The sequence below is a fragment of the Bidens hawaiensis genome, unplaced genomic scaffold (genome assembly GCF_021521415.1).
Source record: "Bidens hawaiensis isolate Kalapana, Puna unplaced genomic scaffold, B.hawaiensis_p1.1 tig00026342_1, whole genome shotgun sequence".
NCBI classification, from domain to species: Eukaryota; Viridiplantae; Streptophyta; class Magnoliopsida; order Asterales; family Asteraceae; genus Bidens; species Bidens hawaiensis.
Window position 1 is genome coordinate 212184 of NW_027505068.1, and position 22217 is coordinate 234400.

At 35.3% G+C, this 22217-nt stretch overlaps 1 pseudogene across 1 annotated transcript; it reads right to left on the reverse strand.

The window, feature by feature from the left end:
* Positions 1–123: 123 nt before the first annotated feature.
* Positions 124–21569, reverse strand: LOC143610443 (serine carboxypeptidase-like 17; annotated as a pseudogene). The gene is made up of 13 exons (XR_013149588.1): positions 21394–21569; positions 21079–21224; positions 9769–9845; positions 9449–9571; positions 9218–9320; positions 9084–9121; positions 1662–1763; positions 1499–1585; positions 1225–1413; positions 715–863; positions 505–617; positions 376–430; positions 124–240 (listed from the first exon to the last, which is right to left on the reverse strand). The product of XR_013149588.1 is annotated as a serine carboxypeptidase-like 17 (transcript).
* Between the last annotated feature and the right edge of the window lie 648 nt (positions 21570–22217).

Consider the following 22217-nt stretch of genomic DNA (forward strand, 5'->3'; position numbering starts at 1 on the left):
TTAAATTCGATCAGTCTAAATATATTATTTCTGTTTTCACTTTAATACAAAAAGATGTGATATTCTTAAGACAATAACTCATATTAAAAAAAAAACAAAAAACAAGAAAAAAAACAAGTATATTATTGCAATAGTTTTGTAATTTTATGCATCACTTAAATAGCTACCAGAAGAAAGCCATTCATCCACAATAGCAAAGGCTTCTTCAGGCTTGTATATTGCAACTACATGACCAGAACCCTACATAATAATACAAATAAATCAGATACTACTCCAGCATTCTATTTGTTTTAGTTATAACTTGTCCAATAGTTGTAGTCCATTATAGATTTTTTTGAGCATATATATATGTGACTTAAATAGAATGTTTCTTACCTTAATAGTTGCATACGTTAACGAGTATCCGTTCTTTGCATATGTTGTTCGGTATCTACAAAAGCAAAAAACGATCACTTTGCATGTTGAAATATTAACAGAAATGCATCTTTGAATAAGTGAGCTTACCCAGCATCTTGGTTATTAACAACCATGGGTTCCATCGGCTTTCATATGGAAGTTTGAGAGACTCAATCCATTTCTCAACTCCGACGTATGGGAAATTCATATCATGATCGCCGCTACAAGTTGAATTATTTTATAGAGATTACAAACATAGAAGCAATTATCATGTACTGACAAAAGTTTAAATCTAATATTTAAGGGCATTTGTAATACTTAAGAATCAAAACTTGAGAGTTCCTTGCAATGAGTTTTCTATGGTACTCAACGCTGCTAAAGATGTCGTATGAGTAATATACAGTGTCCGCTTTGTTGATGTCATACATGAGAGAGTAACTGGTTTTGTGCCAAGTCTCAATCGTTCCCTGAAAATTACATTATAACAAGTTCTGAAGTAGCATAAACCGTGTATAATAAAAGAAAATGGAATTTATTTTACATAAACGATTAAGTGAAGATGTTTAACAACTACATTGGGATTGCTTGACCGAGACATTAATGCTAAAACTTCGTATAAAATTTCACCTTAATATTTTACGATTATACTAGATAAATTTGAATGATTTGAACGTGTGTGCTTGTTAATACTTCATATATATATTTGTGAAGTTTTCATATATTATTGTGAAACTAATACTACTACCTTTTATCTTTTATCTAATGCACACATGACACATCCATCATAATTGAGTAATGTCATTAGTTAAGTTACCGTGAACAGCATACCTCACGAATATGGAGGGCCTTTTGAACAAATTTATCATTTGCCCAATTCTCTAAGTATAACGTAGCAGCTTCCTGAAAACAGTAAAATAACTCGTGAACTCATTTTCTCAATTTTCATAACTAAAAGTCCAAAAGGGTGGTTTAAACAAGAACGTATCTTCAAATGCCTATGTTAAGTCCACTTGTGCACTAGAATTGGAAATAGGATTAGGGTAATTTGTGAGAAAAAAAAGAATTTATTTAGTTTAAACTTTAAAGAGTGATCCTTGTTTACCTCATCTAACCGTCGAAGATTATTTGAACATATTGCATTCTTCGGATCAATATTTATGTAGTTACCATTACAAGTTTCTTTTGCACCCTGAAATATATCACAAATCAAGAAGGCGAGTTGTGAAGAAATGATGCCATGACTTGTTTAAAGTATCGTGTGTTACCTCATATATGTCATCTGATATAAGTGCAAGCCGGTGGGCAAACTCTAATCTTGAATTAAAATCATTAAATTTGTCGGTCAGGGGGCTAACACATATGCATCCCTGTTTGATGCGTAAATATGAACGAAAATAATATATGTATAATAGAATTCAAGAATGATAAATGATAATTAACGCACAACTTATAAATAACCGACTTATATTATAACCAGAAAATATAACTCAAAAAACTGATTACAATAACTTTGGTAGTGATGGTGGTGATTGTTGTGTTTGTTGTTGTTGTTGTTGTGTTGTATCTAACACTAACTTTGTACATCTATTTATACTAGTAACCCAACTTGGTCACCAAGCATAATATGTGGTCACCACTCAACTTGGCCACCAAGGTGAACTTGGGCAACAAGGTCAACTTGGCCAACAAGGTGAACTTGGCCACCAAGCATATGGAATGTTTCATAATACCCCTTAGACTTTAACCGACTTGTTAAAACCTCTTAGGCCCGGTTCACCGACTTGTGACCCGGAATAGAAATTAATCCAACATTCACCCCCTTAATTTCTGATTCGGATTAGTAAGGTCTTCAACTCCAAGTAACTCGCGCATCTCCGTGAACTTGATTCTTGCGAGTGCTTTAGTGAGGATATCGGCTCGTTGCTCTTTCCCGCTAATGTGCTCAACATCGACCTCGCCGTCGTTGTAGCAATCTCGGATAAAATGAAAGCGAGACTTTATATGCTTTGTTCGGTTGTGAAAAACCGGATTTTTCACAAGGGCTATTGCGGACGTGTTATCAACTTTCAACATAACTTTCTGCAATGCTTCTCCAGTCAACTCACTCAACAACTCTCGAAGCCATACAGCTTGACATGCGGCTGCTGAAGCCGCCATGTACTCGGCTTCACAAGATGAGAGTGCAATTGTCGCTTGCTTTTGTGAGCACCATGTAATTGGAGATTGCTCGTAATAAAACACGTGGCCCGTGGTACTTCTACCATCATCCTCATCTATATTGTGACTATTATCACTATAACCTACAAGTCGTTTAGACCCGTTCTTCCCGTACTTGATCCCGTAATTCATCGTTTTCTTCAAATATCTCAATAGGTGTCGTATTGCCATACCATGAGATTCTCGTGGGCTTTGCATATATCGACTAACAATACCCACAGAGTATGCCATATCCGGACGAGTGTGTAATAAATACCGTAAGCAACCCACTACCTTTCGATACTCGGTTGCATCGAGTTCGACTTCATTCTCGGCTTTTGAGTATTTCACACCGTGATCCATCGGGACTTGAGACGGATTACAGTTTTTCATACCGGTCTCCTTTAGAATCCTTTTGGCATATCCTTCTTGTGTAATTACTATCTCATCCTCTTGTTGGACTACTTCGATTCCGAGATAGTAGGTGATGTGGTCTAAAATATACTTATTATTATATAAATATTTCATACACTTTTAAGTACTTTTGAGTTGGTTTTTATTAAATATTATTCATTCTTGATTCATACTAAAGTTTTCAAATGTCAAAGAGAAAATAATCTAAAACGTTTTAATCAAGTTACAAAGAAAGAGAAAATAATCTAAAACGTTTTAATCAAGTTACAAAGAAAGAGAAAGAAAAAGAGAATTTACAATTTTAATTTAATGAAGTACTCATATGTAAACTAATCTTAATGATCATTAACGTGATAAAACTCCATGTTTTTAACTGTCGTAGAGTTCAAGTAGAAAAGAAAAAAAACATTATAGTTGTAGTAAATGGGTTCTCAATGATTAGTTAATTCTATTTTATTATGATTATGGTGTTACTAATAATTTGAATTGTTATTAATACAGGACATCATGTTATAAGAAAAGGCACAAGTTTAATTGATTGAAAGAAGTTGTGAGCTAGAATAAATTGAAGAAAGACCCATGTGTCCGTTGTGTGATTCGATTGAAATAATATGGCCACAAAATTTAATGGATCGTGGGCTTAGAGGAATAAACAAATAAAATACATCTATAAGCCCACAACATAGATATTGGCCATGTACACATATGTCGGCGACCCCAATAACTATTTTTATATTTTAGCTTTTGTTTGGGGAACCCGAGTGTGGGAAAATCTCAGCTGAAAAGAACCCTACGGACGGAAACAAAAGAGACAAGAAAGAAGAATATTAATAAGAGAGAAACTCTTTGGTTCAAGCAGAGATCGTTTGGGTTTAACACCTACTCAACCAAGCATCATCATAGTTTGGTTTGAATTTATTATTTTAAATTATGAGCTTGGTTGTTGAACTTAATTATTTTAGTTTCTTTGATTTTAAGATCTTAGGCTATACTTATTAGACTGCCTAGGCTTGTGATGAACCTTTGTTTGGTTTGATTTTAATTGGGACTTGTTTCGTTATGGATTTTATGTTTTAAGTAAACTGTTGAGTTTGAGTTAATTGATGCGTATGATTGCATGGTTTTATTTACTTGGACTTATTGTTTCACATTGCCCTTGGTGATTGTTTCATAGGATAGGGTCTTGTTAGGCCATTTACTGTGTGTTCTTGACTAGTTTATGATTGATATCGATTAAAATCATAGAAACAATAAAATCAATTAAATAAATAAAAGTGAGCTGCTAGCCTAAAAAGCTGTAAGGTGATAGGTTATTGATAGATTTTTGTTGGTCAAAATTGATAGATTTAGTTTTTCGTAAGGAGTCCGTCTATGTTTGATTGTCAACTTAGTCTATTAAGTCAATTGAGTCTGCTTTGCTATCATTGATTTCCGCGCTGTAAGGTAGGATTTCGTTATAAAGATACTTAAACATAAATTATTAAATAACCGTAAGGAAGTTTAATTCATAAAACCGGTGAGTCTTAAAACTTGTTAGAAATCCATAGACGTCTTCTTGAAGTTCAAGGGTCCTGTTCGGGTTTTCTGTCAATGGTCTATTTTTACGATCCCGGTTCCATAACAAGCATTTTCCTAATAATTGATAACTGTAACTTTGGGGATTCTAGCCTAAGTAGTTGCTTTCATCATCTGAATTAATCCAAGTATTTTAATAGTTTATTACATTTTATTTAATTAGGGTTAAGTTTAACAATATAATAATTAATTAGGTTTAAGTAATCATTATAGTTTATTATTATTTAATTAGTTAGTGTTTACTTTATAGTTTATTATTAATTAGTTCAAAACTCCCTTTTATGATAATAATTAAATAGTCGTGTCAGTAAGTCGAGTCTAATTAGTTAATATACGTAATTTAAAGAGTCTCTTGGGTTCGATATCCGGACTTACTTAGCTGTACAAGAGTCGACCGGTTAGTAGTTTTAGTTAAGTTAAGAGTCTAGATTTATTAATTAGTGCCTAGATTAGCTTATTTTTAGTTAATAAATATTAGACTACTTTTAGCACATCAGTAGGTCAACTTCCCGAGATCCGACATCTCAAACTTGGTCGCCATACCCTTTTTAATATCGGAATTATACTCGAGCTTGTACCTGTCACAAATATATTATCCACATACACGGCTACGATCAAAAAATGTTTCTCATCCGTCTTTCGGTAAACCGATTGTTCCTTGGAATATTTTTGAAACTTCATGTCTCGTAGGATGTTATCGAACTTTGTGTTCCAAACTCAGGGAGCTTGCCTTAACCCGTACAAGGCCTTTGACAACTTGTAAACTTTTGCCTCCTCGCCTTTTTTCTCGTATCCTTCGGGTTGAGAAACGAACACAACTTCTTTCAATTCACCATGTAGAAATGCCGTCTTCACATCAAGATGGTGGATTTCCCACCCGTTAGATGCGGCCAATGCGATTAGTAGCCGAACGGTCTTGATTCGGGCTACCAGAGCGAAAACATCATCAAAGTCAATCCCGGGTTGTTGCACGTAACCCTTTGCAACCAACCGAGCTTTATACTTGTTTATCGTTTCATCCGCATTTCGTTTGATTTTGAACACCTACTTCAACCCGATACATTTTGCACCCTTTGGAAGTTCGACTAACTTCCATGTTTCATTCTTGTTTATCGAATCGATCTCGGTATTCATAGTACGAACCCATTCTTGGTTCGACTTAGCCTCAAAATAGCTACTCGGTTCACCACTTGCTGTGAGAAACAATTGTTCATAGTCAGAGTCAATATGTAACACATAATCTTCTTGTAATCTTCTTGGTAAAACCGAGACTCGGGTTGAACGTCTTAGACCCGTTTGGGCCTCATTTTCACCCGAATGGACCTGTGACCCATTACTCGTCGACTGAACTTGAGAGCGGGTTGAGGAATTAGGCCCTATATGACTTGGTTCGGTTGAGTCGTTGGACTCAGGTTGAACTGATGATGCAGGTTCAGAGCTTGGGCTACCCGGGTTGCTTCCAGACGTTTCTTCAATGGTGGGTTCGATTTGACCAGTTCCATTGTCAACCGCATCCCCCCCAAACAATAGAAAACATACCCGGCTCGTAGTCATTCTTCTCGACTTTCTTTACCCAATTCCACCCTTTGTTTTCGTCAAACACAACGTCCCGACTAACAACAATTTTCCGGGTGTTCGGATCGAAGAGACGGTATGCTTTTGAACCCGTCTCCGACCCGAGATAAACGAGCTGTCTTGACCTATCATCAAGTTTCTTTAGATGCACACTATCAACTTTAGCATACGCCATGCACCCAAATACTCGAACGTGTTCAATAATCGGTTTCTTTTCTTGAACCGTTCATATGGAGTTTGATCAACCAAGGCCCGGGTTGGGACCCGATTGATTAAAAAAGTTGAATGTCGGACCACTTCTCCTCACATATAATTTGGTACTTGTATTGCCTTTAAAATACTCCGCACCATCCCCATTAAAGTTCTGTTTCGCCTTTCTACCACGCCATTTTGTTGCGGCGTGTACGGGGCGGTTAAATGCCGAATAATTCCACTTTCATCGCAAAACCGATTGAATCACGTGAAGTGAATTCTCCTCCCCTATCGGTTCGAAGAGTTTTCATTGGTAAACCCGCCTCTGTCTCTAGGCGTGGTAGAAAGGCGAAATGCCGAATAATTCCACTTTCATCGCAGAACTGATTGAAATCACGTGAAGTGAATTCTCCTCCCCTATCGGTTCGAAGAGTTTTCATTGGTAAACCCGCCTCCGTCTCGATCAGGGCTTTAAACCTCTTAAAACTTTCAAACGCTTCACCCTTTTTCTTTCAATAAAAACGTCCACATGTATCGTGAGTAATCGTCTATAATAACAAAGACATACCTATTACCCGAGATAGTGGATGGGGTTATTGGACCGCACAAGTCACCATGAACTAACTCCAAAGGTTAGGATGCTCTAAACGAGGATGTAGCCGGAAACGAACGCCTCATTTGTTTACCCACCAAGCACGATTTACACAACTGATTTTCGTGTTCAACATGTGGTAAACCTCGTACAAGATCCTTCTTAGCCATCGATTTCATTAACTCGAAATTGATGTGCCCAAGTCTTGTGTGCCAACGCCATGCATCATCTTCAATATTTGATTGCAAACACACGGGAGCTCTAATTTTCATTCGTATTTTATAGAGTCGGTTTTCGGATCTCTTGACCTTCATGAGTAACCTCCCGTACTCATCGTACATGGTCAGAAGAGCGTGTTTCATCCGAATGTCACATCCGGACTCCGTTGTTTGACCGAGACTTATTATATTATTTTTTAATTCCGGAATATAATAAATCTCGGTTAGCAAGTCTTGGTCACCCGATTTTCCTTGGAAAAGAATTGAGCATTTTCCCTTGATTTGAACAAATGACCCATCTCCGAACTTAACCCTCCCGGTTATGTTCTCGTTTAACTCTAAAAAATACGACCGTTTCCCGTCATATGATTACTTGCCCCATTATCCAAATACCATACATAAACTTCGACCCGCTCGGTCTCGTATATCTTTGGTATTAGGTTTTGTTCATTTAAGAACACAACTTGATGCATATACGCCGCATCATCAAAAATTTCACGGGCTTCAGTTTTGTTTGTTTCTTGACCCTTTTGAACTCGGTCCGGGCAACCAGATGCAAAGTGACCAAACTGGTCACATCGGTAACATAAAATCTTTGACCGATCTTTCTTTACCCTTACTTTTCCCCGACTTGATGACCCTTGTTCGGTACTAGGGGTTCGGTATTGGCCATTAAAACGGCCTCGACCTCGACCTCGACCTCCTCTTCCTCGTCCCCCATTAGATTCAAAACTTCTATGACTTGATGAATCATATTTACCGAATAAAAGTTTACCTTGGTCACCCCCTTGAATTTCTTCTTCTCGGATTCGCTCCTCATAGGCTCGGAGTCGGCCTACAACATCTTCAAATCCCGTTTTATTGAGATCCAACATTTGCTCAAGCGAAGCAACCATTTGAATATACTTCGATCTTGGGAGACTTTTGAGAAACTTTTTTACCAACCTTGCTTTATCTATAACTTCGCCGAGAGCCGCTGATTTCTAGGCAATGCTCGATAACTTGCCCGCAAAGTTATCTATGGAATCTGACTCGTTCATCTTCATATTGTCAATTTCATTGACAAGGTTTGGAGACGTGCTTCTCTAACCCGTTCGGCACCTAAGTGTCGGGTTTTAATTGAATCCCACATGGCTTTAGCAGTTTCTTGATCTCCAATTTGCATGATCAAGGTTTCGGGTATGGATTGAACCAACAAGGCCATAGCCATGTCATTTTTGTCTTCATCAGAGACACCCGAGTTGCTGGTGTCCCAAACTTTGTGAACTCTTAGGACTACTTTCATCCTCATAGCCCACACGGTATAGTTCGTTGCAGTTTACATTGGACATTGAACGGAGGATGGCCCGTTCTCTTTCCCCTTTGGCGGCGGCGGTGGAGTCGTGTCACCCATGGCTACTCAAACCCAACTTGTTTGAATAAAGTAACAACTGAACGAACTATGCTATCGATAATGACAACAACTTCTTTGGGAGATCAAACCAACTTGTTCGATCAACCACGATAACAACTTCTTCAGGAAATCAAACCAACTTGTTCGATCGTGACACCACAATAACTTTGGTAGTGATGGCGGTGATTGTTGTGTTTGTTGTTGTTGTGTTGTATCTAACACTAACTTTGTACATCTATTTATACTAGTAACCCAACTTGGTCACCAAGCATAATATGTGGTCACCACTCAACTTGGCCACCAAGGTGAACTTGGGCAACAATGTCAACTTGGCCAACAAGGTGAACTTGGCCACCAAGCATATGGAATGTTTCATAATACCCCTTAGACTTTAACCGACTTGTTAAAACCTCTTAGGCCCGGTTCACCAACTAGTGACCCAGAATAGAAATTAATCCAACAAGAATTGCATATTAACCAAAGAAATATATGTTTCTGTACTAGTGTTACCAAAGAGTTACATATATATTACTTTAATATTTACTTGTGGTTGATTTCCACGTTCATTGCCTGCAAAAAGCAGACCAAATATAGTAAATTCTGGTATTAATAATAATAACAACAACAATAATAATAATAATAGGATATGAAGATTGAAATTGTTACCTTTGTATGCCTCTATGGTACTGGTAGGTATGACAATGCCATTGTATGAAATACCAGACATATATAATGGATTATTAAGAAACCTTGGGTGCTCCACCAGCCACTACATATGCATCATATATATATAATTAATTACTTACAATGCCAGTAATTAGTCTAGGACTAACATAAAAGCACTTTAGTTCAACTCGATAACCAAATGCCTCTGTTTTATGTTCTTACATGTGTAACCTTTTGTATAAACTCGTAACATTGTAGCGAGAAAAGGGAATCACTACTCCTTGATGCTTCCCACGTTTTAGCATATGTAAACCCTACACCAGCGGGTAGATCTACGAATATGATATTAGCAACCTATAGAAAGAAATTATTTTCATTGCACCATCATGACATAAACACATGTGCATATGATCATATATAATACACTGTACGTATAATCTTTATGTATTATATTAAAAGTAATCTACGAAGTAAAGATTCGTATTTTGCTTTTATTTTATAGTAAAGGACTAAAGGGCCATTGATCATATAATGAAGAGTAAGAATGTGACCTTTGTCCATGCATTTTTGTTCAGCTCGAATGTAATATTAGTCCATGTTGATAATTCGAAATTGATACTTACGGGACCTGCACAAAATATCATCCTTATATAGCCAATCATATATTTTCATGGTATATTAAACGTACTGTTTGGTTACATTTATAAATACTCTTGCTTTTCTGTCAATGGTTTTCACCGTTTTCTAATGTTAACGTACTACTACATGCCAAAAGGGTTCCTAGACGGCTCTTATTTGTTGGCTGATAGGTTGAACCTTGTTGAATCCAATGCATGAATCCAAATACAGCACAAACCCAAAAATCATGTCCTGCATACGTACTTGAACACATTACATGTAATCACGGAGTAACACAAAAATGATTCGTTCAACCTCGATCATAAAAAATATATTTTATATTTTATTTTTTATGCACATATTGATACTTTAAAGTTATAAATTTGCATATTACATTCCATTTTAAAGTGTACGCAAATTGTAAAATTAAGTTATTTAATAACACATTTTATAAAAATAAATAGGTAATAGTCTATTAATTCCCTTTGTGTTTGATACTTTTGGGATCCCTTGTCCCCCAAGTTGTTGCGTTCCTAAAAAGAATTTAGCGGTCGTGCACAGTAACTCATCAATGACAAAGACCATAGCTTTGTTTTCAGTTGAATCGGTTTTGCTATACTCAAAAGAAAGTTATAGCGCAACTTGTTGCCTCTTATACCATCTTTTTACAGTAATTGGATCATTTTTAAAAATTTAATAAAAAGTATTCTAGTTGAGTTAAAAAAAGGTAATTAAATGGCACAAACGAGTTACCACTCAAACCTTCAAACAAACACATGTTTAGCTCAACATGTTTGTGGGTTCAACATAAACTAATCCAAACTCGTTCATTGTCATTTTACGTTCATGACATGTTTTCATGTCATGTCGGAAACTTGTAGAAATATTATAGGGTCAACTTCAAATAGTCTATTAATTCATTACGTTTATAACCAAAAGGTATATAAGAATCGATCCTGGAATTAAGGAGTTTAACAAAGAGATACACAAATAAATACAAAGATATATTCCAATATATAACCCAGAAATATGGGATGCCCATTTTAAATCTTTGTTTTTGAAGTTAACCTAAAAGAACTTGATTAAAGCATTAAAAGAACATATAAAGAACAACTGAAGGATGCATGCATAATAAGTTATTAAAGCACTTGATTAAAGAACTTGATTAAAGCATTTCGGAATTCGGATATCCGAAATTTCAGATAATTCGGATTTTCGGATAATTCGGTTTTGGATTTGGATTCGTGTTTTTTTGAACCCTAATAATAACATCCCCCAGTCTTGACCCCACCACCGTCACATTATTAAATGTTTTTCTTTAATTATTAAAAATATTAGTTTGTGCCATTTCAAATTGATATTTAGTTTGAAAAAACTGTATTAATAAAAATAATGAATACAAAAATGGAGACATTACATAAACTTATTCACCTGCGCGCTAATCTGCTATAATATCTTCTACAAATACTAATTAGAATATCTTTTGAATAAAAGTTATGGTTTAAAAGAAAGTAACTAAAAATTTATAGTTGAAAGGAAAACAAAACTAATTAGAATTATTGACTATATATTTTTTTAATAACAACAACAACAACAATAATAATATTAATAATAATCTTACTCTTTCAATAAAATAAAATAACAAGGTTTAGTGTCAATTATAATCTGGTTTTCCTTGCTAATCTTCTAATATTTCATCTCATCCATATTAGTTATCCATGTGTCATGAATCAAAATCATTTTGTTAACTGGGTTATAAAATAGTCAATTTCCCCTCACAATTTTCTAATCTCTCATCTCATTAATCCTGCTAGCTATCCATGGTTCATAGGCCAAAACCATTTTGGCAATTAGGTTATAAAATAGTCAAGAAGTTAAAAGTAAAATATTGATTGAAGATCAAACACGTAAAACATGAAATTTAAGCAAGCAAAAAATAGTCAAAAACGTACAATCTTTTTCTATATATGGTTGATTTGTTCCTCAATGTTCAGTTTTTTTCTTATATGTTGCAGACATGTTGTTAATATTGGATGACGATGTAAATCCTTGTGATAAAACAACAAATGTTGTACATAAAAAGATTTTCTAAAATTTATAAATTTTAAATTCTAGATTTATTATTGTTTGTACTATATTTCATTTTTTACCTTTAAATTTGTTTCTTTATTTCAATTAACGGACCTTATTTACTTTTATCATTTGATAAATCTCGTAAAGTACACGGGTTCAAAACCTAATAAGTTTATGTTTTTATTTGAATTATTTGAAGTAATGCTTTTTTTAACCCTTCGTTATATTTTATTTAATTAACTTAAGATTTGAAGGTGAATCATAACTGAAAGAGCAGTTTTTAATTTTTAAAATAAAATTTGTCAAATTTTCAGTTGTATAACTTGATGGTGTCATAAACTTGTTAACTTACAATCAATGTTTGTAACTTTGTTTGAGTCCCTTTCAGGGTAGGAATGGTGTCGATCTCATTTGCCATTTGGGTGTGGTTGGGTTTTTCTTTGGTTTTCATAAAGGTTATAACAATAGTTATTGAACACACGCATAATATTGTGCTGGTAAAGTTAAGACTAACTACTTTGGTATTGAAACTTCATTGTTATTTGTTTCATGATTATACATTTATAATAATTAATATTTCATTGACCAGGAAAGCATATAAATAGATTTTTTGTGTGATGCATTTATAGTCATATAAGAAACAATTTCACACATCTAACCCGACCAGGTTTTTCTCGGTTAGGTCGGTAAAAAATATCCTAATTCAAAGCATAGACAATTCTAATAACTCAGTTGTGAAGTGGTGCAAGTGTAATATTCATGTCTGAATGCGAAGATTGATAAAATGACTACCCAAGTGGCAGGTTCCTTTTCGGCTTTGCGATGGTCGAGCATGTTTTAGCGGGTTGTTAGGTGGTTTTCAAAGTTCGGGAGTTTCGTGAGCTCGTGATGTAAAGTCCCTACGAATTTTGCTTTCTAAGTTAAAGACTTGAAAGATTTGTTGGATCTTTACGTTATCTCTGTCTTGGGGGTAGGTAAGAAGAAGACATATTCCATAGGACTTTAATTATAGCTTTTTGGTGAATATGGAAAGCTTGGAACAAAAGATAAAATCTTATGGACGTGCACATGCATTAAAAACGTTCCGTATATTAAAAACTTATTGTGACAATATTATTAGTAGGGGACCTCGCACCATATATTACTGTACCATCATATCATAGTACACACACTACTAAAAGTTAACAGTACCTTGTGTCCTTGTTAAGTTGTTAGGGCATTATTAAAGTAGTATTTTTTCATAACGGTCAACGAATATAGAATACGTAGATATTCTGTACGGGTGGCCTAATGGTAAAAGATCACCGTCAGATAGCCCAAATCAATCGAATGTAGCTCTTAAGCGCCTCCAACTTATCTCCAGCTTCGAGGAAAACCCACCCGTTCGAAGGCCCACTGATGGTAATAGCCGGACGTCCTCAGGATCTAACTGGAAATCACAAAAATCCTAGTCTTCCTTCTTTGAGCCACGACCACCCGTATTATAGGGTTTTTTACATTATTCATTTCTAATATTTATATATTTTTTATATTTTTATTTTATAAATTGTAATGCCGTTAATATACTTAGGATTTGATGATAAAAGAGTTTCACAAATAAATTAGATGTTATAACCCGGTTTAAAAGTTATTTGGGTTTTGTGAAATCCATAACCCGCTTAGTTTTATTACTATAAAATTGTTTTCTTAATTATAAATAATATCTTTTTTTAAAAAAAAAATCGATACTAAATTTTAGTATATCCTTATTTTATATGATTTTAATATCAAATATTCGATAAGGTTAATTTTTAATTTGATTAGACGTTATAACTCGTTTAAGAATTATCTAGGTTTGGTATGGTCAGATAAAATGCATGAGAAGTCTCCATTTACAAATAATGCAATCTAGTAGCTTGAAAGAATGTAGGGGGCAACCACAGAGCTTTTAAAGGTTTCGTTTTTATATTAGAACGACAACTATCATGTGTCCATGTTATGGCATCACTAAAGTAGTATTGCAGAGAACTCGTTGTCTGGTCAGATTATGTTTGATTAGATATTATAACTCGTTTAAGAATTATCTAGGTTTGATATGGTCAGATAAAATGCATGTGAAGTCTCCATTTACAAATAATGCAATCTAGTAGCTTGAAAGAATGTAGGGAGCAACCACAGAACTTTTAAAAGTTTCGTTTATATATATTAGAACGACGACTATCTTGTGTCCATGCTATGACATCACTAAAGTAGTATTGCAGAGAACTCGTTGTTCCACTCTGGTCAGATTATGTTGTCTTAACCGGTCTCACGTTTGCTTCAGAGTTTGGTTTAGGCGCTCCCTCGGAAAACCATACCGTCGGCTACCAATTGACAGTCGTTGTGACTCCACAAGATCAGAACTCTGTAGCGTAACACACGGTGGGACGGAAACCCGGTGGGCTCGGAATCCGAATTAACAACCTCACAAGGTCTAGCTCAAATACTTCATTACCAATATCCAACTAAAATGATACAAATAAATATCGAACTTATGATCATATGTTGTTAGCACAAACCTTATCTATTTTTATCAGCTAGGCTAAAAGTATTCCTCGAAATTTTTTTATATTATAAATTTATAGTGATAGAAGACTAGAAGGGTCATAATCTTTATTATCCTCTACCATCCTAGTCACCAATGATATGATGTCACCACATTTAAACCAATAATTACCAAATACTATGATGTGGTTCTATGATTCAAAGCAATAATATAAGAAATATAGAGAGGAAGCCAAAGAAAATAGATAGAAGTATTAGAACAATTTCACTCATACTTAATAAAAGTAAAGGCAATGCCTTTTAATGGGAAACAACTTGAATAATTCAAAACTAACTCCTAACTAAATGGAAATAAACGTTACAGGAAATATCGGCATCCCCATTATCTCCATTATTCTAGCACATGATAAACAAAAGGTAATTCAGATAACTTATAAAATAAACGTGGGAATATGCATGAACTTCATGGTTTGTTAAGGTGCTTAGTGGGTTCCTTCTTGTGCATGGGTTGCATGGGTTTAGGCACGTAACAATCCACCCTTCTTAAACACGCCTTGTCCGCAAGGCGGAACACCTGATAGGACTTTTTGGGCTGCATTTCCGTGCCCCGAATGGATTTCAACTCCCCCAAACCTGAGCGTTTCAGTCCGTGTAACTTGTGCGACGAACCGGCGATACGGAACCCAAGAGTAAGGTTTTGAAAGTCGAACTCAATTGGGCCTAAAGTCTTCAATCATTGCATCCCTAGGACGATCGAACATGCTGCGAGGGGTAAGACAAAAAAATTGGTTGTTACGGTATACCCCGAAAACACAATTGTGAGGTTATGAACCCTGCCGGTACAAATGAGCGTCTCACTATTAGCCACCACCACTTCAAACTTCACATCATAGTCTATTGTAATTCCTAACTTATCGACCAACTTTCTAGATATGAAATTATGGGTACTTCCCCCGTCTATCAACACTATGACATCCTCGGTTTTGATCTTTCCAGCCAACCTTAAAGTTTGTGGAAGAATAGTACCTGAAATCGCCAAAAACGAGATTTCCGTTTGAATAACACCTTCCCCCATAACCGGTGGTTCATCTACATGGATTCCATCATCAACCTCACGGACATCGCTAATCATAAAGAGTTGGGGGTTACTACACTTATGACCCGGTACATATTGTTCATCACAAAAGTAACAAAGCCCTTTCTCTCTTCGTTCACGAGCTTCGGTAGCGGAAATACATCGGATGGGTTTAGGGGCTGGAAGAGCCAAACGTTGGGATGGGCCTGGACCTAATAGACCAGGATTAGATTGACCCTTGGTTGGACAATTGAAGTCTAGCATTTGATTAGGTGAAGAAACATGACCTTGCAAGTTTATCTTCTCCTCCACCAACCTCGCTAACCCTATTGCCTCTGCCAATGTTCTTGGCTTCTTGATTTTCACCTCCAAACGAATTTCCTCTTTCAGTCCACCGATAAAACAACCCATCAAAAATGGTCTCGGGAGCCCATCAACACGGTGCGATAACCGTTCGAAGGCTTCCACGTACACTGCTACGGTGGTCAATTGTCTTAAACGATGGAGGGATTCCGAGGGATCCTCGTAATCGGTCGGATCAAAACGACTTAGCAAGGCAGTGGTGAACTCTAACCACGCCAGGGGACCCCGTGTTTTCGTGTACCAACGGTGCCATTGAAGAGCAATGCCGTCTAGATGAAAAGACGCCAACTCAACTTGATCCTCTTCCGCCACTTTCTGAAAATCGAAATATTGCTCGGCTTGATAGATGTGACATCTGCCCCGATCCGACCCGACCCAGGTACCCGTTTCTCTGATCCGATCTCTTTCTTTTATGATTTAATATTTATTTATACTTATATTTTACTTTTAATAATAATAATATATTTTCCTTCCCGCCTCTTTCTCTCTCTTTCTTTCCGCCTTCCTTTTCTCTTGTCACCGTCCCGCCCTCCTGTTTAACCCCTCAGCCTTGTTTCCCTCTTTTTCTTCTAACTCTTTGCTTGTCCTTTGTTTCTCCCCGCCTAAGGTTGTCTGCGCAGCTCAACGCGCCAGACTCCTTACAAGGAAGCCTGCGTGAAGACCACCTGTTACTGCGATACGCGAGACGAACTGTCCCCGCAGCGCGCTAAGGATTTTAGTTCTTCCCGCGGCGCGCTATAGATACCGTTCTTCCCGCGACGCGCTAAGGAATATAGTTCTTCTCGCGACGCGCTTAGAATTGAAGTTCTTCCCGCGGCGCGCTTAGAATTGTAGTTCTTTCCGCGGCGCGCAAAGGTTGGTTCTGTCAGCCTTCGCGCTCGCGCACTCTTGACCTTCTGTGTCTGCCTTCGCGCTCAAGCTTTCTCGCGCTATGTCTTGAGTCTTTTCTTCTGTTTAATCTAGCTGTTTACTTTGGTGTTGTCTTATCTTCTGTGCTGTTGTCCTGACCTCTCTTATGTCTGAAAAGCCACTTTTGGCGCAGCATGCGCACCAACCCCATTGGTTGACAGAAAAAGTGACTGACATTATCTTTTGAGATCTGCTTTTCCATGCTTTGACCAGTACCTTTATCTGACCCGCCCATGCCTGTTTACTGTTCCCTGTCAGCTTTTCCTTTGCCCCCTGCAGCTGCCATATCTTTTGATATCTTTTACTTTTTGGAGATCTTTTCCCCTTTTCTAAGGATTGTGTTCCCTAGGGTTTCCCTATAAATAATAATGTTATTTTCCTAACACTACACACACAAAGCACTTAAACTCTCCTGTTCTCTCTTGCTCCTTGCCGTTGTTCTTCCTCTGCCGTCTCCTCTCTCTTTGCCTCCGTCTTCCTTCCTGTTCTGCCCTGCTTTTCCGGTAATATATATATTATATAATAATTTACTTATTAATTATGCTAACTTATAATCAAGACTAAAAACCAATCATTAAAACAATAATCTTATTTATAGGTTAACTTGTGCTTGTTTAAAGTTGGTTCTTGCTTTATCTTACACCGCATCGTTTATCAAGTGAGTAATCTCGTATCTAATCCCTTTTTGCTTTTAATGTTTTGGGATGTTCATGTGTTCATACAAACTTAGAGTCTTAAACTGTTTATGAACTTTAGTCGCGCAGTATCCCATGTGTTGAGGACGTAGACTTGGCTGTTTATTCGTATGTGTGGATCATTAACCGTCTTGTCGGTCTATTCCGCAGTTCTCATGGTACCATTAGATGAACACGGGAGAACTATCGTTTATGATTTTCTCTTTTGTTTACACTTGCACAGTCTTTCTTGTTTGTGAGCTCAATTGTGAGCACTGGCAGTCTATGAATCTTAGAGTTGGTCCCGATCGGATTACACCCTTGTTGAAAACCAGACATACACATGTTGCGCGCAGATTTATTGTTATCTATGTATTGTACTAAACTTGATTTCTCACCAACACGCAAGTGTTTGACGTTTTATTTTAACACATGTTCAGGTTTGCAGTAGCTGTTTTGGAGCTTGTGGACACGTAGGAAGTTTTCTTTATTTTGGACCTAGATTAAAATGTATCAATACAAGTTTTTGCTGTTCGAATATTATGATTTATAATATATTGATTTATGATGACTTATGTTATCTTGTTTACTTTGCGCGTGCGCGAATGAATGTATTTATTAAATATTGACACCCAATAGTGTCACGAGTAATGAAACAAAATGTGGCGCCCCGATGTATAATCCGCCTTTGGTCGGGGTGTTACAATAGATCCATCCCGTAGGATCATCACCACCGAACCACGAAAAATGGAGTTTTAAATAGGGCTTAAAATTGGAATTATTTGTGAGCATGCCTGCTGATTTCGACTCGATTCGGGCAGTTAAGGCTTGCAACTCGCCCAAAATTTTTTCAAGCATAGCATCGTGTTTAGCAAAGCGTTCTTCATTTTCTTGTTGGATTTCAGCGTTGTTGCGCTTGCTAGCCATGGAATCACTACTGCTCTGATACCACTAATGTGGTTCTATGATTCAAAGCAATAATATAAGAAATATAGAGAGGAAGCCAAAGAAAATAGATAGAAGTATTAGAACAATTTCACTCATACTTAATAAAAGTAAATGCAATGCCTTTTAAAGGGAAACAACTTGAATAATTCAAAACTAACTCCTAACTAAATGGAAATAAACGTTACAGGAAATACGGGCATCCCCATTATCTCCATTATTTTAGCACATGATAAACAAAAGGTAATTCAAATAACTTATAAAATAAACGTGGGATATGCATGAACTTCATGGTTTGTTAAGATGCTTAGTGGGTTCCTTCTTGTGCATGGGTTGCATGGGTTTAGGCACGTAACATACTATCCTAAAAGGTTTTGGCAAAATCTTTTGAAACAAAACTGCCCGGATAGTGCAACTGTTAATTTCCTCGACTTCAACCTGGTAGCCCTACCTTCTCGATCAACTTGCAACGGTGTTCCCATCCAACCCTAAACTACCTGATCAAACCCGCTTCATTCAAGGGTTAGCGCCCGCGACCAACTTCATATCTTTTCATTTAAACAATGATCTAATATGTTTTGTGTTTTAATTTCCGATAAAAAAAAGTTGAAAATTTACATCTTTATATTTCTTTTCAAGATTCATATATGATCTTTAACATAGCATATATCATGGATTTTTTTTTTCCGGATTGAGATGGGTTTTTAAGGAAATCATAAAATTTGGTGGCTTTTAATTAGTTCATAGAGTAACATTATGGGTTGGTTTGGTATGTAGTTAATAATTGGAGGGGAATAAAATGGATGAGGAAATGGAACAACAAGATAATGAAATTGATTATTAACATTTTTTTTTCTTGTTTAGTTATTATATAAGAATGAAATAAATCAGTACTTTATGGTATTTGATAGACACAAACGAAGCGGGAATAAAATGCAAATGACAAACCATGCTTACTTTAAAATAAAGTTTTTTACCAAAATAAAAAATGTTGTGGCGGCAACAGTGGTGGTCGTGCGGGTGGTAGCAGCAGTTGGAGCTTCAAGTGGGAGAAGTGGCGATGGCAATAACGACGGTGATGGTGATGATGATGGCGGTGGTGGTGGTGTTGAGAAATAAGATGAAAAAGAAATTGAATGATAAAAAAACGTGAGAATGAATAGTTTTGATAAATTTGATTATTTTTGTATGGTCAAATTATTCAACAAAAAGGGACAAAAATATGAAGAATGAAAATGATTTGTAGCAAAAAAAAAACCCTAAAAAAGATAATAAAAAATTAATTAAAATATCATAACTCAAAATTTAATAAAAAACAAAAAAGTAAAAAACACAAAAATGTTGTCACCGTCTTCATGTTCTAAAAAAAAGACACGGTGTTGAGGAAAAAAAATCATTGTATCTTTTTGTTTATTATTGTGTTTTTTTAATTTTCGTCATTGAATGTTCCTTTTTCTCTTAATATTGTGTTATATTACTTAACATTGTGTTATATTTTGTTGGGCATTACGTTGTATTTTGTAATCTATTGTATGCTTTTTTTGTTATCATTGTGTTTTTTGTTTATATTCGTCATTGTGTCATTTTTCTGAGCATTGTGTCTTTTTGTTTTTTTGTTTTTTAGAACGGGTGAAACATTTTAGTTATTTAATTTTTTTTCTTTTTATTTATATTTTAAGTTATGATTTTTTTATAATTTTTTAAGTTTTTTATTATATTTTTGTGTCTATTTGCATTTTACTTTTCCCTCCTTTATAGTTATTAATTTTATTTCAATAACCAACTAAATATTTAATTTTTATTTCGTCATAGATAATTCATGTTATTTTTTTTACCAAAAGCTACCTATGTTTCAACCCTGCATGATGGTGTGTTTGGATATAATTACTTGTGGGGCACTATTTTTTGCTACCCACTTATTACTTTTTGGATGAAACCGCTTAATTTATTCATCTTTTTTCAATGATTGTCACATAACTATTCGTGTGCTTAAAAATTAATATCATCCGGAGACAACTTTTGGAAAATAATTTGAGTGTAAAATTACAATTGTGCCCCTGGTTCGTGTTTCAATTTGTTTTTGATTAGGGATGGCAGTGAAACCGTACTCAATGGAAAAAAACCCGAAACCTGACATAATTGGGACATTAAATGGGTAATACCTGACCTATTAGGATTTGGGACAGGTTTGAGATTAGTTTTGAAATCATCTCGTGTTCAAATAAAAGTTTAATCGATAGTAATCTACGTGTTAATATTAAAAACCCCGCCGCAATTATAAAGTATCTACATGTATGTAGAATAAAAAACCAGTGTTGTATTGTCACCTCCGCATTAACCGGGTTCTCCACTAGCTATATCTTAATGCATGTGTCATGTATAATAAAAGATAAATATAAGAAATAAAAACATTAACAGAGATATTACAACATGTATAAAAAAATATAGCATACACAAATCTATAACTACATTTTCAAAATTACAAAATTTATATGCACTTGCTATTTTGTGTAGAATACATATCAAAAATTTTTGGTGAAATCCTTTATCACATGAAATACTTTTGGAAAAATCATGCTTTATATATATTAAGTAAAAAGTAGTAATAAAAAAATACATAAAACAAAATTTAAGAGAATGTATATAAAAACAAAAGGTAGAGATATAATAATAAATTTTACGAATCTGATAAAGGAGAGAATATAAACCCGAAGCTCCAGGACCACCCGCGGTATAAAGCAGAAGAGGGTCGTGTGAAGGGTCTCGTTGGGATTCAACAAAGTAGTAGAAAACTTGAAGTGCATCATCTTCTCTGAGTCCGACATATCTTTAAACATCAAACAAAAATAAAATGAGGTAAACGGTCCCTAGAAAGTCCGTTTTATAAAATTTATAAGAGATTAAGAGGGGGGTACAAATACTTTATTTATCACCGAGTAGAGATAAATACTATACGGTAGCAAATTAGCAAAGTGTGAAAAAAGCATTAAACATACCCGGTTTCAAGTGTGAATGGGAGATCACCATGAAAGCCAGGAAGATTCTTGACGGTTGATTTGGAGTTTGATAAAGCCAAGAGATAAGTGAAGAACAAGAAGATTGTAATCATGTGATGTTCCATTACTTTCAACTTTGAATTTGTGGACATACTTACTTCCACAAGTGCCATGCCACCCTCTATGTATCTATATATAATCTAGTAATTATAGTGACAGCAAATTTAATTTAGAAAGCTATAAGATGTGGATTCAAACACGTGTTGAAAATCATTTACTAGATTAAAGTAATTTTTTTTTAAACAACTTTTCTTTTGTTAGACCATCCGTAGTCAAGCTTTATGGGAGGCATTTTGTCTTATAACGCCGGGGGCAACCCCCCACCCGAGTTTTTTTACTAAAATAGGGTGGATAAAAAAAATATTTATCAATATAGGTGATTTAAAAAGTATTTACCAAAATAAGTTAAAGTTACTTTTTTCTTACTTCTAAACCTATTGAAAGTATTTACCAAAATAAGTTAAAGTTACTTTTTTCTTACTTCTAAACCTATTGAATACACATATTTACTAAAAAAAACTTAATAAGGTCAAATATTTATTCTTAATTAGAAATTTTAAAAAACAAACTTTCTTTTAAAAAAATCATTTTAAACTAAATAAATTATCCTTTTTTTGCTCGTCGTTTTAACGATGTATTATTATACATATAAATATTAATTATTTGTTATATATTTATGATTATAATAATTGTTTTTAGATCAATTTTAAATAAGTTCTTATTTAAATGTTTTCTTTAGTCTAGGAATATCGTAGCACTATGAA